The 24,470-nt window shown below is 42.3% G+C and overlaps 1 pseudogene; it reads left to right on the forward strand.

The window, feature by feature from the left end:
• The first annotated feature begins 21,162 nt into the window (after positions 1-21,162).
• On the forward strand, positions 21,163-23,487 carry LOC107805771 (CRM-domain containing factor CFM9, mitochondrial-like; annotated as a pseudogene).
• Positions 23,488-24,470: the final 983 nt, after the last annotated feature.

Genomic DNA, 24,470 nt, shown 5'->3' on the forward strand with positions numbered 1-24,470 from the left:
TCTCAAAAATGGGGCTTTGCTGGCCCGACGAACAAGCTTTATTAGCCCCCCCAGAAGATTTGAGGACTATATAAACGGAGCAGATGATCGATGGTAAAGGTGCACAAATCGATTTTACTCACAAAAAATCATAGGAGGATCACGATCCTCCACAGTGAAGGGTGAATTTGGCTGAGACATACCTCTTACCTCTTGCAGAAGTCTATGATGACCGGATCCACCGGGCCCAGCGTAAAGGGATAAGTGTAGACACTTAGGTATCCCTCAACGTGTGTAGTAATGGCCTCCACAGAGTCGGGGACCACTATGTCTTTATCGACCCAGTTACAGTCCTTTCAGACTAAGGGGAGATCGTCTTTGGTGATCGAGCAAATAAATCTCGATGCCTCCTCATACCGACCCTGCACCGAGGAGGGTTTCTCGACCTTGAAGTCATCAGCAACCGAACAATCCCCGGGAATGAACATCATCAAGGGAGGTTCAAGAGCTGGTTCATTGATGACCACGTTAGTAGCGGATCTCCCGAGGTCGACCACATCGAAAGTGGATTCATTGGTTCCGGCAGTCGTTTGGGAGGTAGAAGCAACCTTTTGGGGAATAGATTTTGAGGTTTTTTCCATTGTTATAAGGGAAAGCTTGAAGGAGATAGAAAAAATTTGAAAGCTGGAACATTAAATGTGTTGTCTTGAGTAGATGATGAGTAAACATTTCAAAGGCATCTCGAATAACGGAGGTAAAAATGCTAGAATGTGAAAAAGAGTAGTGAAATCCTGAGGGTATGAGGGTATACGGTTTGATGTAAAGTAAAAAATGAACAAAAGAGGGGTTATTTATAGTGGTTCCGCGATGTTTCGCCTCCAGGGACAGCCGACCGGTGGCTGACACGTATTTAATGCCATTATGACATGACTGACGAGACGTTTCAGGCTTTTGTCGTTTATGTCACGATGTATTGAAGAAGGAATCGGGATGCTTGATAAGTGGGGATTTTGACTACTTATTAGCGCCTTTCATTTTAGTCCAAAAGTGCTTAATTATGTTCCCGAAAACTGATAAAATATGCTTAATTGCAGGAATATTGGAAGATGAGCTCCAAAGATGAAATCCACTTCAAGAAGGAGTAATCTGAACTTAAGGACAAAAGCAGCACAAAAGCTCAAAGTGTGGTCCGCAGAATACCATCTGCGGCCGCAGGTCATAAAGCAATTCCATCAGAGAAGGTTGTAAGATGCGGACCGCACATGAAATTGTGCGGCCGCAGAAACTGGGTAAAAGCCAAAGTTCAGAGAACCTGCATCTTAAGTTCAACAAGAGTGCGGACCGCACAATTATTATGCGGCCACATAAGAGCATGATACGGCCACAACCATATTTGTGCGGACCGCAGAAGAGCATGTTGCTGCCGCAGACATATTTGTACGGACCGCAGAAGAGCATGGTGCGGCCGCAGGCATATTTATGTTGTCCGCAAAAGGAGAGAAGTGCGGCCGTAGTTCAGATTTGTGCGGCCGCAGGTTTCCAATCTTGTCAGGCTAAAGCAAAGTGCGGACCGCACAAGGAATTATGCTGCCGCAGAACCTCCGAAAGGGTATTTTTGTCCGAAAATTCCATCATTGTATAAATAGAAGAGTTTCACTTTTTAGGTTAAGTTTTGACATCAGATGCTACAGTAGATGGTTTCTTTTACTCTTTTTAGTAGTTTTTGCTATTTTAAGCTTTTTGAATATTGATTTTATCATTTTAATTATCAATATGAGTTTAATTATCACTTCTTCTTCTTTTTATTCCAATTTAAGCATGAATAGCTAGATTTTCACTAGGGTTGGGTGTGTAAACTTAATGGATGTTTGCTTTATTGCTTGTTTATGGTTGGGTGTTGATTATCTAGCCTAGTTCTTTCTTTTATGTGAAGAATTAATGGTTGCAAATATTATTTTATGTCTATTTGACTTGGTCTCTACTTGAGAAAGAGAGACTTAGTCTAGGAAAACTTAGCTAGCAAGAAATTGAGTCAATCGAGAGATTGATAAGCCCAATTAAAGGGTTGAACCTAGAGATAGTAAAACCCGACTTGAGCTTATTATCAACTGTTTTGTTCAATACCAATTTGGACTTGAGAAAGCCAAATTAGGCAAAACCACTCTCTGACCGAGAGGTAGTGAGTGGGTACTTGAGTGTTGATAGCTATAATACACTCCAACCAATAAAACAAGCTTTAAAGTTTACAACCCATTAGGCAAACACCTAGGTGATGGTCATAGCCCTAGGCTTTTATATCATTTGAAAAATAACCAAAAACAATTTCCTAGTTTCATTTTTTAAATCGCAATCGTAGTTTAATTTAGATTTTCAAACAAAACCAATTATTGCGGAAGTGCAAATTTAGATATACAAACTCACGCGCTAAGATATATACTACTAACACATTCACATAGCTCCCTGCGGAATTCGACCTCGACTCTTCTTGGGTATTACTATTGCTTCGACCATTTTCATATCCTCAAATAGAATAGTGAAATTGGATGAGATCAATTTTTGGCGTCGTTGCCGGGGAGCTAAAAAAACGATGTTAGCTATATATTTAGGTATGTTTTTGGAATATCTTATTTTCCTTCCTTGTTACTAACATGTGAGTATTGTAGGTGCAATCATGGCAAACAATGAGCTCAGAAACATAGACGTGGTGGATGTGGACATTGATGATGTTGCAATGGATGAGGTCCCTCTTGAACCTCAAGCCAATAGACGAGGCCGACCGCCTTAAGACAATGTACCCGTTCCACCCCCACCTCCACCACGAGCGGCTCCACACCGAGTGTTGCCGAATAAAGGGTATGCAAGTGCTATAGTCCAGCCCCGCATTAGGGCGGGCAACTTTCAAATCATGAATGTAATGCTTACATTGCTAGATCAACGGGGATTCTTCACCTGGGCTCCGAGTCAAAATGCATACAAACACTTGAAGGGGTTTGTGGACACTTATTGGGGGGAGTAAATAGACAAACGTCTCCGAGGATGCTTTAAGGTTGAGGCTATTTCCTTTTTCTCTACGGGGGAAGCCTTGGATTGGTTAGAGAGATTGCCAAACCATTCCATCCATACATGGGATGAGTTGGCAGAGAAATTTATCTCCAAGTTCTTTTCTCCTGGACATATAGCTACTCTTAGAGACGAGATTCTAGCTTTCAAACAAGAGCCCAATGAGCCGTTGCATGAAATATGGGAGAGGTACCAAACTATAGTCAAAGAGTGCCCCAATAATGACATGACAGAGGCCATGATTCAACAAACTTTCTACTGGGGGATCAATACGACCAATCAGTGTGTGGTAAATCAACTTGCTGGTGGAAATTTCATGACAACGCCGTATGCGGAAGCTTGTGAGATTTTAGATGAAATGGCGGACACTTCATCGTCATGGCAAAGTAGGGAAAATGTTCCTCAAGGTGATCCGAACGTGATTCACCTATATAAAGAATTACATGATCATGGGCGAGCCATTGTTGAGTGTCCATAAGTGCAACAAAGAGTAGACAATTTTGTGCTAGATGATAGTGGATTTGATCAAGGTGATTCGTACAATGATCAATAAGAAGAGGTCCAATATGTGAATAACTTTCAAGGGAAAATAAACACCTTCCAAGGCCCTAGTCAACAACAATGGAAACCTTCGAATAATCAAGGCAATTTGAATTCTAACAACCAAGGTAATTAGAATAGTGGAAACAATCAAGGCAATTGGAGTGGGAGCAATAACCAAGGGAATTGGAAAAACAATAATAACTAAGGTAATTGGGGAGGCAACAATCAAGGCGGGTGGAACAACAACCAAGGGAATCAGGGGGTCGGGTTTTCAAAGTCCCCCGATGTGTCAACAACCAAGCAACCCACCTCCTTACCCTTCTCATTGTCCTAGTTCCTCCAACAATGAAATGGGTCGTATTGAGAAAATGTTCAAGCAAATGATGGAGAAAAATGCCGATTCTGATGCCCAACTTGCTTCACACAATACATCAATCCAAAACTTAGAAGTGCAAATGGGTCAAATCTCTCAAGCTTTAAATTCTCGTCCTAAGGGGGCACTACCAAGTGATACGGTGGTGAACCTGAAGGGTAGGAACAATACGGGGCATTCCACGGCCATTACTACAAGAAGTGGAAGAGGTGGGGATACACCTACCTCAAGTCAAAGGCAACTTGTGGACAATGAGCTAGTGGTAGAAGAAGAAGAGACCCCGAACAATGTTGTGCAAGCAAATGATGAAGTGCAGATTGATATTGATGACACGGTGGAAGATACTCAATAGGATGTGAACCCGTCTAGGGATCATGTGATTGACATACCGGAACCGGTAGTGCAAAAAGCTAAGGCACCATTGCCTAAGCCACCTCCTCCCTATCCTCAAAGGCTTGCCAAGAAAAATGGCGAGAATTAATTCAAGAAGTTCATTGATATGATGAAGAGTCTCTCTATAAATGTGCCATTAGTTGAAGCCTTGGAGAAAATGCCCGAATATGCAAAGTTTATGAAAGACTTGGTGACAAAGAAGAGATCGATAAATTTTGAAATTATCAAAGTCACCCACCAAGTGAGTGCAATTGTGCATTCTATGGCTCCTAAGTTGGAAGATCCCGATACTTTTACAATTCCTTGTACCATTAGACGTGCCGAGTTTGTAAAAGCTCTTTGTGAATTTGGGGAGAGTATCAACTTGATGCCCTATTCAGTTTTCAAGACATTGGGAATTGGGCAACCAAGACCCATATCTATGAGATTACAAATGGCCGATCGTACAATGAAGAGACCGTTGGGGGTGATTGAGGATGTATTGGTTTGAGTTGACAAATTCATTCTCCCGGCGGATTTTGTTATTCTTGATTGTGAAGTTGATTATGAGGTTTTGATTATTCTTGGTAGACCTTTCCTTGCTACGGGGAAGGCTCTAGTTGATGTTAAAGCCAGAGAACTTACTTTCTGGGTGGGTGATGAAAAGGTGTTGTTCCACGTGTGCAAATCTATGAGGCAACCGAATAGCAATGAAGTGTGTTCGTTCGTGGACTTGGTGATCGATGTGATTATTGATGATACAAGTGCCACGATTAATGTGGGTGACATGTTGGAGGCCGTTTTGCTCAATTTTGATAATGATGATATGGATGGCTTCCTAGAATATGTTAATTCTTTGCAAGGGATGGAGTCGTACAATTATGAACCTCGAAAACTTTTCTTGGATCTTGAGAATAGGAAAACTCCTCCTACAAAGCCTTTAATTGAAGAGCCTCCTATCTTGGAGTTGAAGCCATTACCTCCATATCTCATGTATGAATTCCTTGGCCATTGCTCTACTTTACCGGTTATTCTTTCCTCTTGTTTGAGTAATGTGCAGGTTGACTCTACATTGGCGGTGCTCCACAAGAGGAAGAAAGCTATTGGGTGGACTTTGGCAGATATTCGGGGAATAAGCCCCGTATTTTGCATGCACAAGATTAACTTGGAGGAAGATGCCAAACCCTTAATTGAACATCAAAGGAGACTCAATGAAGCCATGCAAGACGTGGTCGAAAAGGAGATCATAAAGTGATTAGATGCCAGGGTGGTCTACCCCATTTCTCACAGTTCGTGGACTTCTCTAGTGCAATGCGTTTCGAAGAAGGGGGCATAACTGTGGTCACCAATGATAAGAATGAGTTGATTCCAACAAGAACGGTGACCGGGTGGAGAGTGTGTATGGACTATCGGAAGCTAAACAAAGTCACAAGGAAAGGCCATTTCCCACTACCCTTTCTTGGCCAAATGCATGATAGGTTGGCTGGCCGGGCATTCTAATGCTTTCTAGATGGATATTCGGACTACAATCAAATCCTTATTACCCCGGAAGATCAAGAGAAAACAACTTTCACTTGTCTCTATGGCACTTTCGCTTTCAAGCGGTTGTCATTTGGCTTATGCAATGCACCGACAACTTTTCAACGGTGTATGATGGTGATCTTTACAGATATGGTAGAGGAATACCTTGAAGTCTTCATGGATAACTTTTCGGTAGTCGGGGATTCCTTTGATAATTGCTTGGCAAACTTGGATAAAGTGTTGGCAAGATGTGAAGAAACAAACTTGGTGCTCAATTGGGAGAAATGTCATTTCATGGTCGAGGAAGGCATTGTCCTTGGCCACAAGATCTCAAAGAATGGCATTGAAGTAGACAAGGCAAAGATTGAGGTGATTTCTAAAATTCTACCTCCAACTTCGGTGAAAGGCGTGCGGAGTTTCTTAGGCCACGCTGGATTTTACCGGCATTTCATAAAGGATTTCTCTAAAGTGGTGAACCCGTTGTGCAAGCTTTTGGATAAAGATGCTAAGTTCCACTTCAATGATGATTGCATGAGAGCCTTTGAATTGCTAAAGTTCAAGTTGACTACTACTCCCATTATCACCACTCCAAATTGGAGTGTCCCTTTTGAGCTCATGTGTGATGCAAGTGATGTAGCGGTAGGGGTTGTCTTGGGGAAATGCATCAATAAGATTTTTCACCCGGTCTACTATGCTAGTAAGACCATGAATAGTGCTCAAGGCAACTACACCATTACGGAGAAAGAGCTCCTTGCCATTGTATTTGCTATTGAGAAGTTTCGCCCGTACTTGATGGGTGCAAAAGTGATTGTCCACATGGATTATGCGTCACTTCATTATCTTACGAGTAAGAAATATTCCAAAGCCCGGTTGATGAGATGGGCGATTTTGTTGCAAGAGTTTGATATAGACATCCAAGATCAAAAAGGAAGTGAAAACCAAGTGGCAGACCACTTGTCTCGTTTGGAGGAGGAGGGGAGGCCGAATGATGGCCTTGAAATCATTGAATCCTTCCTCGATGAGCAACTCTTGTCTATTTCAATGAAAGAGGTGCCATGGTTCGCGGAGCTAGCAAATTTTCTTGTAAGTGATATCATCCCAGATGAGTTCTCTTCAAACCAAAGGAAGAAACTCACACGGGACTGTCAAGACTATTATTGGGATGAACCGTACCTTTTTCGAATTTTTACGGATGGAGTGATTAGAAGATGTGTACCGGAGGAGGAATAATATAAAATCCTTAGAGTTTGTCATTCTTCGCCGTATGGTGGCCACCATGGTGGAGCAAGAACGGCGGCTAATATGCTAAGTTGCGGTTTCTATTGGCCCGCTCTCTACAAAGATACAAGTGATATGGTGAAAAAATGTGATGAATGCTAACGGGCCAGTGGAATCTCGGAGAAGAATAAAATGCCTCTCACTACCATTTTGGAGATTAATATCTTTAATATGTGGGGTATTGACTTCATGGGTCCCTTTGTGAGTTCTTGTGGAAACACCTACATCTTGGTCGCGGTTGATTATGTGTCGAAATGGGTTGAGGTCGTTGCTCTACCCAACAATGAAGCGAGAAGTGTGGTGGAATTTTTTAAGAAGAATATTTTTACAAGATTTGGTACTCCGCAAGATATCATAAGCGATGGGGGGTCACATTTTTGCAACAAAGCTTTTAACACCTTACTCACCAAGTATGGTGTCACTCACAACGTCATGACTCCCTATCATCCACAAGCAAGCGGTCAAGTAGAAGTCTCCAACCGGGAGATAAAGAGTATCTTGTCCAAAACAGTGAATGCTAACCAGACGGATTGGTCAAAGAAGATTGATGATGCACTATGGGCTTATCGGACTGCTTTCAAAACTCCTATTGGGATGTCTCCATACCGGTTGGTGTTTGGAAAGCTTGTCATCTTCCGGTGGAACTCGAGCACAAAGCCATGTGGGCTTTAAAGAAGTTAAATCTTGATTGGGATGCAACCACTAACTTGTGGGTTGCAGAATAGAATGAATTAGATGAGTTCCGGTACCATGCATATGCAAGTTCGTCCTTATACAAAGAGAGAATGAAGTACCTTCATGACAAATACATCCAAAACAAGGGGTTCAAGGTGGGCGATCTTGTTTTGTTGTTCAACTCACGATTGAAGATGTTTCCCGGAAAACTAAAATCCAAATGGAGTGGTCCCTTTGAAATTGTGGGTGTGACACCTTTTGGTGCATTGGACTTGAAGAACAAAAATGATGAGGTGTTCTGAGTCAATGGTCACCGGGTGAAGTATTATTTGGGACAAGCTAATGATGGCCACGTAGTGGCAGTGATTCATGTGAAGTGATGGTAATCTGCGTCGTACCGCGATGATAAATCAGGCACTTCTTGGGAGGCAACCCATGTTTCTTTTCTTCTTCTTTAGATATGTCTTATTTTGTGCTAACTGGATTTGAAGTGTGTTGCAGGAATGAATGTGCTTTACAGGAACTGTGCTAAAAAAAATTGGCTAAGTAAGAAAAAAGTGTGGACCACACAATTTTAAATGCTACAACAGAAGGCAATTGCGGCCGCATAAAGTGAGATGGAAAATTGCAAAATCTTTGAAGTTTGTTTGTCAGAGAAACAGCCAAAGTGCAGCCGCACAACGAATTGTGTGGTCCACACCAAAATTTGCGGCCGCACAGCTAAATCTGCGGACAACAGATCATCAAAGGAATGTGAACCTCCAGGTAGCAGAGTGCGGACCGCAGAAGGAATTTTGCGGCCACACTCGTCCATCTTGTATAAATAGTAATGCTAAAACTACTGTACAAACTTTTCATTCTCTAAGTACTCAAAAAAGGGCTAAAACTTTGCACACGTCTGTTCAATCATCTATCACCTAGATACGCATATGTGATCATTCCTTAGCACTACTTCATCACTGGTATGTTCAAATCATTTCTAGGATTCTTTAATTTTCTTAGTTTAGTTTACAATTTATTAGTTATTTTAGACCATTTGTCATTAGAAGTCAATTTTTTATCCATGTGGGGTTTAAATTGTGTGGGTCAACTCCTAACTGCTATTTGGGGAATGGGTATCCTGACTATCATGCTTAATTGCTATTACCATGTCCAATTTGTGCATAAATCGAAACCCTTAAGAAATCTTCCCGACTTAATTTTGAAATCTGTGGCCGCACAAGAAATTGTGCGGTCCGCAGAACTGTTGACTAGGGCAGTTGGTAAGGCAATAATGTGTGGACCGCAGTAATCTCATCGCGGCCGCAGAAAAGTGTGTGCGGCCGCAGATCAGGCCAAACTCTGTCTTCAGAGAGTTGCAATTTAGAGGTACTCATAGTGCGGCCGCACTAACAATTGTGTGGACCGCACTTCAGATGTGCGGTCGCACTCAAAATTGTGCGGACCATAGTTTCATCTCTACGGCCGCAAGTCCAAATTGTGCGGTCTGCACAACCCAGGCTGCGGTCACACTTGTAATTGTGCGGAACGCACTTCCCTTCACTACAAACATATTTTGTTTTGTTTATCTGCACTTGAACTAGAGCTGACTCCTGCTGCTGTTTGTTATAGAAAATGGTTAGATCACGAGGTCGTGGTGATACATTAAAGGGGAGGGGTGAACCTTCCAGAGGCAGAGGCAAAAGCAATTTACCCCTCGCCCTCCAAAGGGTAATCAGTAAGAAAGCCACAATAGGCCGAGGAAGATAGTGCGAGCCTTCCGAGTCTAGTTCATATGTCCCATCTCAGGAAGCGTCGGAGGCTGACCCATTACAAGAGCAGCCTATTGTTCAATCACAGCCACAGCAGCCACAGGGCAGATACAAACTTAGAGACGAGCCTTCCTCCTCTGAGAGCACTTTCGAGGGTTTGGAAGGTAACAGTCAGGCTTCAGATCCCTCATCCACACATGCTCCTGACGCAGCTGCTACTACAATGGATGTTGATGATATTCCGGATGATGGCCGAGGGGGTAATACCAGAGTTGCCGGCCTTGAGAGGTCGAATAAGAAAGAGATTTGGGAAGATATGTTTGTTAGTCTGGCTGCTTTCACAAGCTTCCGGGAGTGGTGGCTAATGAGATCGCTCACCCTTGAGCATCAGTTCATGATAAAAAACCTTGACAAATACAACCTGATAGTGTTGAGATTGTTCCGGGAGTGGAAGGGGTTGATGTGGTTCGCCAAAAGTGTGGTAGATGCCAAGGAATACCTGGTCCGGGAATTTTACGCCAATGTGGCACATATAAAGAAAGGGACCAAGGTGATAAAAGTGAGAAATCTAAAGGTGAGATTCGATCAGAGCACCCTGAACACGTATCTAAGGTTTGAGGATGTGGAGCCTCTGTAATACCTAAAAAAGTTAGCATTGGGAGATGCAGTTCGACCATGGATAGCTGAGATTCTTGCAGCTCCGGGGCCGCCTACAGCATGGATCACAGCAGAGGTTCCCATTTAGAGGAACACCCTAAATTTTGAGGCAAAGGGATGGAAAACATTCGTGTAGTAGACTAGACCCGTGCCAAAATGAAACAAATCTTCCAATTCAACGGGCAGTGCTAGTCGCTTTTATCATGGCCGGGTACCCAATCAATGTGGGTGCAGTGATATCAGCCAACATGTCTGTGGTTGCCAGGCAAGGTGACACCTCCTACCCGTATCCCAACACTATCACTGAGTACCTTACGGATGTGGGGGTGGAGTCGAGGGATTTTGATACCAAGGTGTGGGCGAAGAAGCCCTTCTCATGGTATTCTTTGATGGGTGGTGGAAACCCAAAGAAAAAAGGTCAACCCTCTACTACTGATCCAGCACCAGCACCAGCAGATCCAGCAGCACCATCAGCTTAAGTGGCACCAACTAGCCAGTCTGAAAAGCCAGACCTGGCTACCGACACTGCTGAGGCAGTGCGCCAGATTTTCACCAACCCAGTTACTCCCAAAGTCGATGATGATGAGATCCAGTTAGGGGAGACTGAGGGCGGTGATGCTGCTATGGACACAGAGGTGTCCAAGGCCACATAGGGAGTCTTTTTCACTCTTACCCTTCTTTATTCTTGTTTTGATTAAGCATTGGGGACAATGCTTATTTTTAGAGGAGACTGAGGGCGGTGATGCTGCTATGGACACGGAGGTGTCCAAGGCCACATAGGGAGTCTTTTTCACTCTTACCCTTCTTTATTCTTGTTTTGATTAAGCATTGGGGACAATGCTTATTTTTATTCGGGGGGTGGAGTTATTAGCTATTTGGATGACTTTTAGACATTTGGTTTGTAATAACTGATAATATTTTCTTCTTTCTCTTTATTCTGTATATATATTCTTTCCGTTCTCTCTTGATGTATATATTCTCTCTTTTCCTCTCTCATTATGTATATTCATTATGCTTTGAGTAGTTTGCTTTTTTAGCTTCTTTATTCTATTTTCTTATTAGTCTATGTTTAATCTAGTAGCTTCTTTTTAATTTTGTAGCTTCTTTTTATGTTTTAGTGAATAAGCATTTGGTTTTCTTAATGCCAATGCAAGGCAAATAATATACTAAAATATAGAATTATAGCCACACATCAATACCCCACACTTAAACATTGCTCGTCCTCGATCAATCAAACTACACTTATAGACACAACCTTTTAAAGCAATTCCCTTAACTCATCACACCAAGAATATTTAAAATAGTCTAAGCACAAAGGTGTAACATCCTCACCTCAAGATTTGACTCATAAATACCATGCCTTATTCACAATTCACTTACTTACTCTAACATGGAGGTCAATGATATTTCCTTTCCTTTATGAATCACGTGCCCTCACCCAATAAAGAGCTTAGTTCCACACACAATGAATTTTAAGAACGTGGGAACTCAATATAGGAAAGATGCGCTCACTCTCAGAAATAGCATTCATATGCGACAAATGATGCACCATAGGCTTGCCCGTAGTGTAAGACTCTACTAATTGAGCTCATTCAGTCTAGGATCAAGTAGGACTTTAATTGGTTGTACTGTAGGCTGTGGGTCGGGTAGGATACATTTGGATATGAGTGACTACACCTCCCTTAAGCACTTTAATACATATACTTTAATACTACATCCCATACTTATGTTAAACAAGAATTCCACCTTCACTTCAATTTATATTACCCCATACTTCTTTAAGCATAAGTATATCACTAACCACCACCATCAAGAATTTTTTTTTCATACAATACAACTATTTTTTTTTCTTTCAATCCATGTGGCTTTTATTGACATTTTTTCTTTTTTTCTTTCTTTCAAACGGTGCACCTTTCTCCTTATTTCATTTGTTCCATTCAAAAGCCAAATCACCACTCTACACTTTAACCTTACATAATTCATCACAATTCAAGTGCTCATGAGAGGTGACAAGGTTCAAATATATGATCGATTCAAACAAAGGGTACGACTTGTAATGTGGTTACTAAAGAAATAAGATTATAGGCTCAAAGGGGTTAACTACGTTATATGACATTCAGGCGGGTAAAATCTATATATCTGGCTCAACAAAGAAATGCCTATATCACTTCCCAGACTGAACAAGACTACCATTTCGCTTTGCACACACGGGGCAAGTTTTAGACATCAAATGCAATGCACTAAATACATATAAACCTCACACAGACATGGCACATAACTCACTCAGGATTGGTTTTATCACGACACTCCAGTCAGAGCAGTCAAGCAAATTTTGGAATCTACGATCTAAGGTACTTATACTAGAGTCAAAAACTGAGCCTAAGCGTCACAACCAGAGTACTAACTCTTCTCAAGGCATAACAAAGTTAAGAGATATCGCTGCAATTCAATTCATAGCCCAGTGATTTCTACTCCAAAAAATTTAAAACTAACTACACCCGATTCAAATAAAACCCTTGGAAAAGAATCGCGGCCCAAAGAAAAACCAAGGGGGAATTACTACATTAGCTACAAGAAAATCTTTTTTTTTCTTTAGACTTAATTCCCCTTAAGAAAACTGTCTAAGAGATCCATCGTCGGGAAGAGTCCAAATTTTTATTATTATTATTATTATTATTATTATTATTATTATTTTTTTAACGTAAATACTAAGACGACCTAACTAAAAAAATTTAACTAAAACAAGACTAATATTTACAAGATACCTTTTTTTTTTTACTTTTTTTTTATAGAGAAAAACTAAGACGACCTAACTAAAAGAAATTTAACTAAAACAAGACTAATATTTACAAGATACCACCCCACACTTATTTCTCATGCAATGTCCTCAATGCATATACAAAATGACAAAACAAGAAAAATAAATGAGTAGGGTGTAGGAAAACTCCCTGATCAAGATACGTCATCGCCATCCTCCTCTGAGGCTTCCCACTCCTCTTGTGCTTCCTCCTCCCCCTCCTCCTCATCATCATTATCGTCATTTGACTGCTCCGACTCGGCCTCAGACTGCCTAGGTGTGTTGACATCCTCATCGTCTGGGAGTCTGCATCCATCACCACGCCCAACCAGCTGCTGAGCATGAGCATGTAGCAGGAACCCTTGGTCCAATATGGCCCTCTCCTCTGTAGTGGCCGGCCGTCCCCCGATCCGAAGTTTCAGGTCCATCATCCCATATAAATGGGCCATAAAACTGTCATCGCGAGCATTGTGCTCGGCACCTGTCAGTGATGGCATTGCAGTCTCCTCCTTCACCCGGATACTGGTAATGTCCATTAGTCTTAGGGGCTGATCAATGATGTGATCGAATGTTGGCTCCTCCTCAACCTCTTCGTGTCTCAAGAACTGAGTTAACATATTTGCAAATGGCATTCGATCGATCCTCTTACTAGTTCTTACTAGAGACATCTGGTAGCGGATCAAATGACCCACATTCACCCTCTGACCCATCATGAGTAAATATAGCACAGACGTTCTCTCACGGTTAATAAGCGTGTCATGATTGCAAGGTAGGAGCCGTGTATTAATCAGTTTTAGCCATACTTGAGCCTCTGCCCTCATCTTCTTCTATAGTTCTTCAAAATGATTAACTTGGATACTTCCCGAATCAACTTGGAGTCTTTCTATTTTATTGTACTGTCAACTCTTATTCGAACAGTATTGTATATTCGATCCTTGAGATTATTACATGTATTCAGTTAGAGTTTGTGACTCAGTATTACCAGTCTTGGGAGGTTGTTATAATTATTTCCGATGTGGGTTTCAATTATCTATTTTTAAAAAAGGCTTGAAACAAAATTAAAATCGGCTTACCTAGTCTTAGAGACTAGGTAAAGGGATTTAGTTATCCCGGTGTTCGGGGATCCCCTCGGTCCCCAGCACCAGCACCGGGGAGTTGCTATGAGTGTGAAGAATTTAGCCACATCACGAGATATTGTCCCCGCCTTATGGGAGGTCCGGCTAAGCAAAGGAGCCAGTCCACGACATCAGCACCAGTTTCTTCACCACCCGCTCAGCCAGCTCGTGGTGGAGCCCAGTCAACTAGGGTCCGCCCGAGAGGGGGAGGCTGATCAGGCGGCGGCCAGGCCTGTTTCTATGCTCTTCCTATCATACCAGATGCCATTGCTTCGGATGCTGTGATTACATGTATTATCTCAGTTTGCCATAGAGATGCCTCTGTATTATTTGACCCTAGTTCCACTTATTCATATGTGTCATCATATTACGCTCATTATCTTCATATGCCCCGTGAGTCTCTAGTTTTATCTATTCATGTGTCTACTCTGGTAGGCAATACTATTGTTGTGGACCGTGTATATCGGTCATGTGTGATGACTATTGGGAGTATAGAGACTAGAGTGGATCTCTTATTGCTTAGTATGGTCGATTTTGACGTGATTTTGGGTATGGATTGGTTTTCTCCATGTCATGCTGTTCTAGATTGTCACGTTAAGATCGTGACGTTGGCAATGACGGGCATACCGAGGGTTGAGTGGAGTGGCTCTATAGACTATGTTCCCAGTAGAGTGATTTCATACTTGAAAGCTCAGCGGATGGTTGAGAAGTGTTATCTATCTTATCTGGCCTTTGTGAGGAATGTTAGTGTAGAGACCCCTGCTATTGATGTTGTTCCAGTGGTGCGAGATTTCCCGGATGTGTTTCCTGCAGACCTGCCGGGCATGCCACCTGACAGGGATATTGATTTCGGTATTGATTTGGTGCTAGGCACTCAGCCCATTTCTACTCCACCGTACCGTATGGCACCGGCTGAGTTGAAGGAGCAGCTTCAGGAATTCCTTGATAAGAGGTTTATTTGGCCTAGTGTGTCACCTTGGGGTGCATCAGTTCTATTTGTGAAGAAGAAGGATGGTACTATGAGAATGTGCATTGATTACAGACAATTGAACAAAGTCACAATCAAGAACGAGTATCCTTTGCCACGTATTGATGATTTGTTTGACCAGCTTTAGGGAGCGATGGTGTTCTCCAAGATTGATTTGAGGTCAGGGTATCACTAGATGAAGATTCGAGACTCAGATATTCTTACGACAGCTTTCAGGACTCGATATGGCCATTATGAGTTCCTTGTGATGTCTTTTGGGCTGACCAACATCCCAGCAGCGTTCATGCATTTGATGAACAGTGTGTTTCAACCTTATCTTGACTTGTTCATTATTGTATGCATTGATGATATCCTGGTGTACTCTTGTAGCCAGGAGGAGCATGCTCAGCATCTGAGGATTGTGTTACAGTGATTGAGGGAGGAGAAGCTTTGTGCAAAGTTCTCCAAGTGTGAGTTTTGGCTCATTTCAGTGGCGTTATTGGGGCACGTGGTGTGCAGTGAGGGGATTCAGGTGGATCCGAAGAAGATAGAAGCGGTGTAGAGTTGGCCCAGACCATCCTCAGCCATGGAGATTTGGAGCTTTTTTGGGTTGGCGGGCTATTACAGTCGTTTGTGGAGGGTTTCTCATTTATTGCATCGCCCTTGACTAAATTGACCCAGAAGGGTGCTCCTTTCAGGTGGTCGGATGAGTGCGAGGAGAGCTTTCAGAAGCTCAAGACTTCTTTGACCACAGCTCCAGTTTTAGTTCTATCATCAGTTTCTGGTTCTTACACAATGTATTGTGATGCCTCGTGGATCGGCGTTGGGTATGTTCTGATACAGGAGGGTAGAGTGATTGCTTATGCTTCGAGCCAGTTGAAGCCCCATGAGAAGAACTATCTTGTCCACGACCTTGAGTTAGCAGCTATTGTTCACGCCTTGAAGATTTGGCGGCACTATTTGTACGAGGTCTATTGTGAGATTTACACTGATCATCAGAGTTTGCAGCATCTGTTCAAACAGAAGGATCTTAACTTGCGTCAGCGGAGGTGGTTGGAGCTTCTTAAGGACTATGATATCACCATTTTGTACCATCCCGGGAAGGCCAATGTAGTGGCCGATGCCTTGAGTCGCCGGGGGGAGAGTTTGGGGAGCTTAGCATATCTTTCAGCAGCAGAGAGGCCATTCGCATTGGATGTTCAGGCCTTAGCTAGCCAATTTGTTAGATTGGATATTTCTGAGCCGAGTCGAGTATTGGTTTGTATGGTCTCTTGTTCTTCTCTTTATGATCTTATCAGGGAGCGTCAGTATGATAACACCCATCTGCTTGTCCTTAAGGACACGGTCCAGCACGGTAATGCTAGGAATGTTACTATTGGGGATGATGGTGCATTGAGGATGCAGGGCAGGCCAGGAGGCTCACAGTTTGCGGTATTCTATTCATCCGGGTGCCGCGAAGATGTATCAGTACTTGAGGCAGCATTACTGGTGGAGAATGATGAAGAAGGACATAGTGGAGTATGTAGCTCAGTGCCTAAATTGCCAGCAGGTGAAGTATGAATATCATCGACCAGGTGGGTTGCTTCAAAAGTTAGAGATTTCGGAGTGGAATGGGAGCGGATCACTATGGATTTCGTTGTTAGGCTTCCACAGGCTCGACAGAAGTTTGATGTAGTTTGGGTGATTGTGGACCGGGTGACCAAGTCAGTTCATTTCATTCCTGTGATGACTACCTATTCTTTTGAGCAGCTGGCTCGAGTGTATATCCGTGAGATCGTCAGGCTTCATGGCGTACCGGTATCTATCATTTCTAACTGGGGTACGCAGTTTACATCACGGTTCTGGAGGGCCGTACAACATAAGTTGGGTACTCGAGTGGAGTTAAGCACAACATTTCACCCTCAGACGGACGGACAGTCCGAGCACACTATTTAGATATTCGAGGATATGCTCCGTGCATGTGTGATGGAGTTTAGGGGTTCGTGGGATCAGTTCTTTCCTCTAGCAGAGTTTGCTTACAACAACAGTTACCAGTCGAGCATCCAGATGGAACCGTATGAAGCTCTGTATGGTAGGCAGTATAGGTCTCCAGTGGGTTGGTTCGAGCTGGCGAGGCTAGATTATTAGGTACAGACTTGGTTCAGGATGCTCTGAAGAAGGTTAGGGTGATTCAAGATAGACTACGCACAGCCCAGTCTAGACAGAAGAGTTATGCGGATCAGAAGGTTCGCGATGTTGCATTCATGGTTGGAGAGCGGGTCTTGCTCTGGGTGTCACCCATGAAGGGTGTTATGAGGTTTGGAAAGAAGGGCAAGCTGAGCCCAAGGTTTATCGGTCCATTTAAGGTATTGTGACGTGTTGGGGAGGTTGCTTATGAGCTTGCCTTGCCTCCCAGTCTAGTAGGAGTTCATCCAGTATTCCATGTTTCTATGCTCCAGAAGTATCACGGCGATCCATCTCACCTATGGGATTTCAGCTCAATCCAGTTGGACAAGGATTTATCTTATGTTGAGGAGCCGGTGGCAATCTTAGATAGGTAGGTCCGAAAGCTGAGGTCGAAGAATATTGCTTCTGTGAAGGTTCAGTGGAGGGGTCAGCCGGTCGAGGAGGCGACTTGGGAGACCGAGCAGGATATGAGCAGCTGTTATCCTCATCTTTTCACCACTTCAGGTATATCTCTATGCTCGTTCCAGGACGAACGATTGTTTTAAGAGTGGGAGGATGTAATGACCCGGCCGGTCATTTTGAGTGTATTCGCCCCGATCCCCTATTTACTATCTTCCCCCGTATCTGTTTCTGCTTATGTGACTTGCCGGGAGGTCTTGTTTTTGGTTTCGGAGTATTTTGGGACACTTAGTCCCTAAAACGAAAGCTTAAGTCTCAGGATTTTGACCGTAGTCGGAAGTGTGTGAAGATGACTCCGGAATAGAGTTACGTCAGTTTTGTTAGCTCCATTGGGTAATTTTGGACTTAGGAGCGTGTCCGGACTGTGAATTTGAGGTCTGTAGCTAATTTAGGCTTGAAATGGCGAAAGTCGAATTTTTGGGAAGTTTGACCGGGGGCTGACTTTTTGATATCGGGGTCGGATTCCGATTCTGGAAGTTGGAGTAGGTCCGTAATGTTGAATCTGACTTGTGTGCAAAATTTGAGGTCAATCGGACGTGGTTTGGTAGGTTTCAGCGTCGTTTGTGGAATTTAAAAGTTTAGAAGTTTGTATGGTATTTTAGGACTTGTTGGTATATTTGGTCGAGGTCCAGGGGCCTCGGGTGTGTTTCAGATGCTTAACGGATCAAAATTTAGACTTGTGCAATTTCTGAGTTTCTGGTGTTCTGGTGTTTCGCACCTGTGAGTGGGGAACCGCAGGTGCGGACACGCACGTGCGTTAGGCCAAGCATAGAAGCGGGGGTTGAGGAGATGGTCAGGGGTCGCAGGTGCGAGGGGATTTCCGCATCTGCAAACCCGCAGATGCGCTTGAAGTTACGCAGATGCGGAGAGTGAGCTGGAGGGTGAACGCAGAAGCGGACCATTATCCGCAGGCGCGCACACGCAGGTGCGGCCCCTTCATCGCAGATGCGAACCCAGCCCTTTAAGTCATTTCCGCACCTGCAAGGGAAATTTCGCAGGTGCGGCGTCGCAGGTGCGACAGTGTGTCCGCAGATGCGGAAGAACTAGGCAGAAAATGAGATTTCGAGGGTTTGATTTCCATTTTGATTTTGGGACTTTGAGAGCTCAGTGTGAGGCGATATTTTGAGGTTTCTTCAAGAAGATTGTTGGGGTAAGTGATTCTAACTCGGATTGGACTATATTTCATGAATCTATTGCTATTTTTATCATCTAATTAGGGATTTGAGTTGTAAATTTGGGGAAAAATGGTAGAAACTTCATAGGCTAAAATTTCGAGTTTTGGAAGGTAATTGGAGGTTGAATTCGAGAAATTATTGTGTGGTTGGACTCGTGAGTGGATGGGTATTCATATTTTGTGACTTTTGTCGGATTTCGAGACGTGGGCCCTAGGGCCGGTTTGAGCCTATTTTGGATTTTGGCTTATAATTTCGTGTTTTTCTTGTGGGATTGATTCTTTTAGCTTATACTCCCTCTGTTTCAATTTATGTGAACCTATTTCCTTTTTAGTCTGTGCCAAAAAGAATGACCTATTTCCTTATTTGGAAATAATTTATCTTTATGAAATGATTTATAGCCACACAAAATATATGTGCCTCATTTTACACCACAAGTTCAAAAGTCTTCTCTCTTTTCTTAAATTTCGTGCCCAATCAAATGGGTTCACATAAATTGAAACGGAGGGAGTATTAAATATATCGTACTGCTTGTGGCTAGATTCGGGGCATTTGGAGATTGATTCGAGGGGCAAGGGCATTGCATAGTAGGATTTTGCACGGTTTGAGGTAAGAAACAGTTTTAAATCTGGTCCTCAGGGTATGAAACCCCGGATTTTTGGTATGATATGACTATTTTGGAGGTGACGCACATGCTAGGTGACGGGAGTGTAGGCGTGCACCGTGGGGGATTGTGACTTGGTCCGTCTCGTGAGACTATAAAGTTGAATAGCATATTGTTAATTACTGGTTCTCTCTGTGTTATAGAAATTTGACTGCAAATCATGTTAGAAATCATGCTTAGGCTACGTAATGGTACTATTGGGACCCGCAGAAGTCGTGTACTTGTTGAAGTATTTGCTAATTGTTGTCTTGTATTCATTCATGGTTTTACTTGTGTATCATATCTCAATCTCTTCTTGACTCTTGTTGATACACTATGTTATTTTTGTTTGGGCTGATCTTTATGATTTCTGAGAGCCCGAGAGACTAGAGAGGTTGGTGACTGAGTTAGGGCCTAATTGTCGAGTTGTGAGCTGTATGTATGTATATGGATCGGGTAGTACGCCGCAACGAGCCTTAGGGTTGTATATGGATCGGGTTGTATGACGCAACGAGCCTTAGGGCTGTATATATGGATCGAATTGCACGCTGCAACGAGCCTTAGAGCTGTATATATAGATCGGGTTGCACGCCGCAACGAGCCTCAGGGCTGCATATTTATATGGGATCGGGCTGCACGCCGCAACGATATAGCGCTTGGGCTGAAGGAGCCCCTCTGGAGCCTGTACACCCCCAGTGAGCGTAAGTACCTATTGAGTTTCAGTACTGAGGTCTGAGAGCCGAGTGTGTGAGCTGTTGTGATGAGTGGAGTGTCTATTGCCCTGAGAGGCTGTACTTGTTTTTTTTCATTTGTCGATGCACTTAGTTTCTATCTGTCCTTGTTGTGAAATCTCTGAAAAATTCTATATCCGGATTACCTGCACTATAACTGTATAAACTGATTTGACTTGAACTGCCGGATTGAAAGCATGTTTATTCTTTGCTGGAATTATTGAAAATGGATTGTATTTGTATAGCTCGTCACTGCCTTCTCAGTTCCTTATTTATTTCTGTTACTTGCTGAGTTGGTTGTACTCATGCTACACCCTACACTTCATGTGCAGATCTAGGTGTGTTTGATCATAGAGGTTGTTGAGTTCGTGCGCGATCGAGTACCGGAGACTACGAGGTAGTTGTTCCTTTACCTATTTATCTATCTATACTATATTAAAAGCACGAAGCCCTTTAGCAAATTGTCGTTCGTTTTTTTACCCTCTAAAAATAGATTTCAATAACTCTGCATTTAACTATTTTGTCAATGTAATATTTATTTTTAAATTTAAATGAATGTTGCATTATTTATCTTGACGTCAATTGCTAAATACACATAATTCATTCTTATTCTAAATTTTATACACTTTTTATTAATAGACGCAAAAAAAATACGTGCGACGCACGTACACTAAAGCTAGTGATTCTAAGGATACGCGGATTAATTTGATACAAAACGATAAATTGGGTTAGAATGAACAAATAGAAATACAGTAAATTCAAACCACGCGAGCAGGATGATTCCAGCTTTATTGAAATATTCACCCTCGATCTGGGCTTACGGTGGGCGATATTGATGAATGAAAGAAAAAGCTTAGAATAACATTAAAAAGAACAAAACGTAAAAGATTAGCTTATGTCTATATGGTTACTGATCGGTCACAATTGTCAAAAAATGCAGCCAAGAGTTCCATCTTTGAGTGTCTTGCATTTTCACTTCCTGTTTCATTCGTCATATTTTAGAATGTTGCCTTTTTGTGTATTTCTACTCAAAAATACCTTATTAATCCAACTCAAATTTTTCACTTCCTTTACTGGTGTAGGCAAAGAAAAAAGTTGCTTTGCTAATTCAGAAGCTGAAGAAATATGAGCTACCAGAGTTGCCATCTCCACGGCATGATCCTGAGCTTCTGACTCCTGAGCAACTGCAAGCGTATAAGAAGATTGGTTTCAGGAATAAAAATTATGTTCCTGTTGGTGTTCGTGGAGTCATCGGAGGAGTTGTTCAAAATATGCATCTCCACTGGAAGTTCCATGAGACTCTGCAAGTTTGTTGTGATAACTTCCCTAAGGAAAAAAATAAAAGAGATGGCCTCAATTCTGGCTCGACTAAGTGGTGGTATTGTGGTTAACATACACAATGTAAAAACGATTATTATGTTTCGCGGCAGAAACTACCGCCAGCCAAAGAATATAATACATATCAACACACTTACAAAAAGGAAGGTGAGCTACAAATCTCTTTTTCTTTGCCTTGCCCCTTTTGAGTAATCCACTGCTTATGTAAAGCCTAGTAGTAACTTTAGAAGTTGATGAATTGTTATATGTTTCTGTCAACCCCTTAATTTTGTATTTGCTTGAGGGAACCTAGCTTCTGTCTGTGTTTCATACACCTATGTGATGTAAAACTCCCTGGTTGCTATGAGTCTTTGACATGTACTCCTGGTCCCTTTGTTTAATTCAGTTCAACTGAAGTTCTATTCTCTTGAATGTGAGCCCATTCTTCAAGTTACAATGATGTAAAACTTCCTGGGTGCTATAAGTCTTTGACATGGTACTCCTGGTCCCTTTGTTTTATTCAGTTCAACTGAAGTTCTATTCTCTTGAATGCGAGCCCATTCTTCAAGTTACAATGGATATACGACATGTCTCATCTGTTGAAAATTTGTTGAACCATTGATATTTTGGAATTTGTGTTGAACATAGGGACTAAAAGTCGACTCTTTTAATTCCTATTGTATGTAATGAACTAGCTTTTCTATAACTTGCTTAACAACGCTGGAAATTTGAACATGTTCTGTTGATGAGTACACATCTACTGTTTGACAAAATTACATTATTTAAAGCCTGATTCGAACAAGCACTAGAATCACAGAAATTAAACATACAGAAAATAGAACAAGAGCTCCGGATGAAGGGGATAAATCCTGATGATCCAGCAGCCAGGGCCAGCATCCAGCGAGTAGCATCCACATTCTTCAATGCCATTGATAAAAAAGAAGGGAGCCCATATGTCTTTCAGGAGGATATTGGTACTAAGTTGGGTCTCAGCAGTAGTATAGACCAAACACATTCAACAGCTGAAGACAGTGACCAGGAAGAACTTGACCGTTTTATTGCTCAGTTAGAACAGACAGCTGATGACGAATGGGCAGCTGAGGAAGAAGCAGAGAAAGACGAACTAGGGAAGATTAGATATTGGAACAAAGAAGATATAGGTAGTCGATTCAGAAGATCTGGAATGATGGGAAGTGATGAATCAGATGATGAGTCAGGAAGGAGGACAAGTGGCTGGAATAAGACATACGGAAGGAAGATAGCTGATGATGATGGACATGATGATGTATCTGAAGATGACAATGAATTGGAAAACAATGATGACCGACGTGGTAGAAGCAATTACGCTGATTCCGGCATGTACAAGGCTCCTGACAGGCATCCTAAGTATAAAACGGAGAAATGGCAGAAAGGTAAGAGCAATAGACCTATAAGTGAGGGAGGTTCAAGCAGAAAATTTGATCCTTATTTAAAGGGAAAGATGGGTACAGAAGGTTCTGGTTCAGACATGTTAAGTGACTTTGAGGAAGCCATGTGGAATTCAGATGATGAGGGAGGGCAGCACTCAATGCTACCAAGTGAGTATAGAAGTAGTAGTGACGAGGGGGAGGATTATGATAAGGTAGCAACATTGGGATCAAGTGCAGAGGATGCACCTGGTTCGAGGGCATCAAGAGGGGTAACTAATAGCTTTAGGACAAGTAGTCAAGAGCAAATGAAGAAAAATGAGGGTACTTCCGAGAGCAAGACAAAGGTGAAAAGCTCAAAGGATTTGGATGAAACTTGGGACAGCGACTGACCGGGGTGCCAACTTTGACGTAGAAATAGTGCTCACTGGATACAGTGGAATAGAGGCCAGTGCTATTTATGGTACTTGAATAAAGAACTCTGATTTGTGCAAGAATTCAGGAAGAAAGGTATGGATTAGTATCATGTTTAGTGGTTACTTGAAGTAAATGCTTTCAAGTTGAATGCACTTTTCATATGGGCAGGGAATCGAGCTAAACTGTTTCTTCTTGTCTACTTGCATCTACATGTCTGAATTTGGGTGAAACGCTAACAACGCACAGAGACACTGCCAGTGCACCTGTATTTCTTCTCCTGGATTCTCTGTATCCATATCGTTTAAGTACACAAATAGTTCATATTCCCTTCTCATAATATTTGTCGAAGCGTGCTGCTGAAGAGTAGTACATTGAAGAATCTGGGGTGGTGACTTTTGTATAATATCAGTGAACCAAATTACTCTTTCGATGGTATAATGTGATGGACTCTTGATTGGACAATAATGTTGTACTCCATTTTTCATTTTTTTTTTCTTACTGTTTATTTGAGCACTGTCTTTCTCCTGATAATAAGTGTAACAGGTCCAAGTCCATAATTGACTTGATTATTAGTTATCAGGTTGTTGCGGTCTCATTTTACTATGACCTGTTTAGTGAGCTCGCATAATGTACCAAAAACAGAATATGGGTATTCCTCGTCTTAGGGGAGGAAATAGTAATGGGGGAAATGTATGATCTGATCTCTGTTATCGTGGTTTTGTGTTGTGAATTCGTCGAAGTTAGAATTGTTGGTTTTTCTTCTGATGCTTTCGCAGCTTAAATTATTGATGGTTTATCTAGGCTTTAACAGTGTTCATATTGAGTATTTTATGTCCCGCTACTCGAACAGTTGATTTTAATTGAAAACGGTTAGTTCTTATAGTAATCTTTAAACGGATATCGCTGTGGCACATATATAAATAATAGGAAGCCTGATCGTGGATGCAATTATATGGTGTCTTGGAAGACTATTCCTGCTTGGATTCCTTGGTCCAATAAAACTGTTGACAAGCATAAAGCAATCTATACCTAAGGATGGCAATGGGGCGGGGCGGGTTTGGCAAAACCCAC

Source organism: Nicotiana tabacum, chromosome 14 (genome assembly GCF_000715075.1).
Source record: "Nicotiana tabacum cultivar K326 chromosome 14, ASM71507v2, whole genome shotgun sequence".
In the NCBI taxonomy this organism is placed as follows: domain Eukaryota; kingdom Viridiplantae; phylum Streptophyta; class Magnoliopsida; order Solanales; family Solanaceae; genus Nicotiana; species Nicotiana tabacum.